The sequence below is a fragment of the Vigna unguiculata genome, chromosome 6 (genome assembly GCF_037176805.1).
Source record: "Vigna unguiculata cultivar grain cowpea cultivar isolate G323 ecotype 2 chromosome 6, ASM3717680v1, whole genome shotgun sequence".
Lineage (NCBI taxonomy): Eukaryota > Viridiplantae > Streptophyta > Magnoliopsida > Fabales > Fabaceae > Vigna > Vigna unguiculata.
Window position 1 is genome coordinate 27,936,864 of NC_140797.1, and position 3,417 is coordinate 27,940,280.

The 3,417-nt window shown below is 29.1% G+C and overlaps 1 non-coding gene across 1 annotated transcript; it reads right to left on the reverse strand.

Annotated features, from left to right (window-relative positions):
- Positions 1-241: 241 nt before the first annotated feature.
- On the reverse strand, positions 242-401 carry LOC114189336 (U1 spliceosomal RNA). The gene has a single exon (XR_003605639.2). It is a non-coding gene; the product is annotated as a U1 spliceosomal RNA (small nuclear RNA).
- Between the last annotated feature and the right edge of the window lie 3,016 nt (positions 402-3,417).

Sequence of the window (3,417 nt, forward strand, 5' to 3'; positions counted from 1 at the left end):
ATAATTGGCGACTACAGGAACATAAGAATCCCACTTAGAAGAGCATATAAGCAACCAAAAACAAGATAAAAAACAACATACACAGAGTGAACCAACACAAACAGAGATTTATGCTAAAATAGAGAAGAACTTAAAGACCGTGGGAAAACGTGAACTACACAAACAACACAACACTTAAGATCATAGATAAACTGCAATAAACCTAAATTTTACAAACAAAACAAAACTTATGACTGGAATGTAGGGGTCGCGCGAACGCAGACCCCCTCTACCACAAATTATGACGTAGGCTCTGCCATTTGAGCAGACCTTAGAGCAGCACCCTTCCCAAGTGCAATGGAAGTTACTGTCCTAGACCATGGACCTTCTTGATCACCCATTGATCTCGTCCAGGTAAGTATGTTGTATAACCATTCACACTTTTCTTTTGTACCACAAGTTCCACACTTCTCACTACTCTTTTAGTGATGTGGGACTCCAAATATCTTTGAAAACAAACCTCTCATTAACTTAATCACCTCTGCCACCAAATACATTAACATACCTTACTTCCTTCTCAAGATAATAAACTATTTGAAAACACCAACTTGTAACAACAAAATATAGAGAAAATTGACCTTGCACTTGTACCATAGAATGATTAAATGATTCTTCATTTATGATACATCAGCTGCAAAGTTCAATCTTATCGTGGGATTACAAACTTAAATATCTCAAAGAGAAATGACTGAATTTGTTGTAAAATAATTAATTACTTAACATGGCACTCTATGAAATGAGAATTTGAAACCAACATAGACAACAAACAAAGTGCATGTCTTTCTTCTTTTCCTGCTTTTGAAGGTTATTTTTTTAATTAAATTCATAATAACGATTTTAGATTTGATTAAAAAAAAGATTTTCATGATCTACATGAGAAAAAGAAAACACATTTTCCACGTTAAATGCAATCATTGTGTATAAACTAGACTAATTTTGAAGAATAAGAAATATTTCAGAGCTAAAAGCTAAATAATGAAACCACATAAATATACAAATTTTAAATCTTTATAACCTGTGGATTTCAACTCATGATTTGACATTTTGTTGCAAAACTTATAAGTGTCCTATATAAAATTTTCGGTATTCCACCAATCAAACCAAGAACAACATGTACCGAGTATAACATATAGACACAAGATCAAAAGGCTAAATAAACAATAAGAGAAGAATATATCAATTGTAGATAATATAATGTGATAAAAAAAAGTGATATCATGAGTTAGATATGTAAAAATAATGAATATATCCCAAAAATATATTAATGTTCTTTTTGCTCTTCTACGTACCATTAAACAAATTCATAGGACTACTTCGGTAACTAACTTCAAAAAGTTAAGTGTACTTTATTCAACCTGAACCTAAATTTTAATGATGTTATCTATATTGATTACTTGCATAAAATAAACTCGAAACTGAGAGGTCAACAAAAATTTATATATAAAATCAGTAATAAATGAATAAAAATCTATGTTATTAAAAGATAATCACTTAGTAGTATATTAATTATACATTTATTCCAATTTATACTTCCATTTCACTCTAATATATTAGAAGATAAAACATTTATTTGAAATTCACACACTATATTTTATTTTATGTATTCATTGTGGCCAAAGTTCTTTTGAAATAGATAATACATAATATTTAGACATTATAATGTCAATTAAAGTGCATAGTAATCTCACTTGCTTTTGCTTTTGTAGAAAATGTTGAGCTACAATGAAGGAGTTGCGCAAATGCAAACTCCACTTCCACAAATTATGATGTAGGTTCTACCATTTTAGAAGACTTTAAGGGAATATACCTTAAGAATGCAATGAAAGTCACTACCTTAGTCCAAGTAAGTATGTTGGACCTATGTACACACTTCTGTTTTTATATCTCTTGATTTTCATTACTTTATATACCTTAAACAATGTGGGACTTTACACACTTGTATACTCTCCACTTGTACCAACTTGACCATTTTTTTATACATATGTTACTTTGCACGAGTATAAAACTCCTTCGATTTTTATAAATAATTACAATTACAACCAAAATACATCAAGAAATTGTTATTGCCAAAAAAATAATGAATGTTGAGTTGGTGAGAAATAATAAGTGAATACTACATTATTCATAAGATGTAGGAGGAAACAAGGTATTTTGATGCCTGCATGGTTTCACATATTTTTAAAAATCATAACTTTTTGAGAGGTTAAAACCAAGGTACTAGTAGTGACTAGTTTCATAGTCGTAAAGTTCTTTTGATAAGAATTGTGGTATCTTCAAAACTTTTACTCGCTTTCTACTTGTAGAAAAATGGATCTAGATACTCTAAAATGATTCGTTCAACTTAGAGAGAAAAATCAATAATGTTAATAGTTGATACTGCATTCATATTCATATACATAAATTTCTCATTAGTGATTGAAATGGCTTATACCATTTTACTCACTTTAGATGAATTAGATCCTAGTAAAATATTTTGATACACTGAAACTAATGTAGTAATAAGTGGAATTCATTCTCATTCTAGTCCCATGGGTTGTCTCCAATGTGTTGTATACATTATTATTTTTGTTGGATTTGTCAAATGCATGCATTATCCTTATTCATGAAAAACTCTGCCAAGGATAAATATTCTTAACAAGGGGAAGGGAAAAAAACACATTTTCTTTTTCTTTTCTAAGCACTTATTTCACATCAATTTATTTTAGAATGATGTTAGTTTTGTGCAATTTGAAAATGATGTCAGAAAAAATGGAATTGTTTGGAAGATCGTTTCCTACTCATGGAACTTCAGTTAGGTGTAAAAACTAATTAATAGTATATAACGAAGGTGTTGTTTGTTGCCCCATAGAAGGCTAAAAAGATTATGGACTAATGGATTTTTTATTTCTTTAATGATGATAAATTGCCACCCTTGAATGTCAAATATAATTCCTAGTCCTTATGATAATCATGTTACTTACCCTTTTATTTAGAAGTAATGCATCCATTAATGAAGCTATTATACTTTTTCCAATACAAAACTAAGAGACAAGATAAATTAAGGTGATTTTTATTTTTTATTTATATTAAATATTTTTCTTTGCATTTTGTATTATTGGTAGATGTAAATTAGATTACATGATATTAAATAGGACAAGTTTTTCGCAGTGGTGCAATTTAAGTGAGATATTATCCAAATTGGCAAGTTTTGAAAAAAATTATGTACATGATTGAGTCCTGCTTGCATGGCATGACTTATAGATTTAGGTTTGTTCTAAGATGGGCCCTTTTAGTTGTTAAAATATTTTTTTCTCCAAAAATCAAACAATTTTTTTTTATATTTTTTATTAAAAAAAATATTTATGTGGATCTGACAAGGATTGAATTTGCTCCAACTTA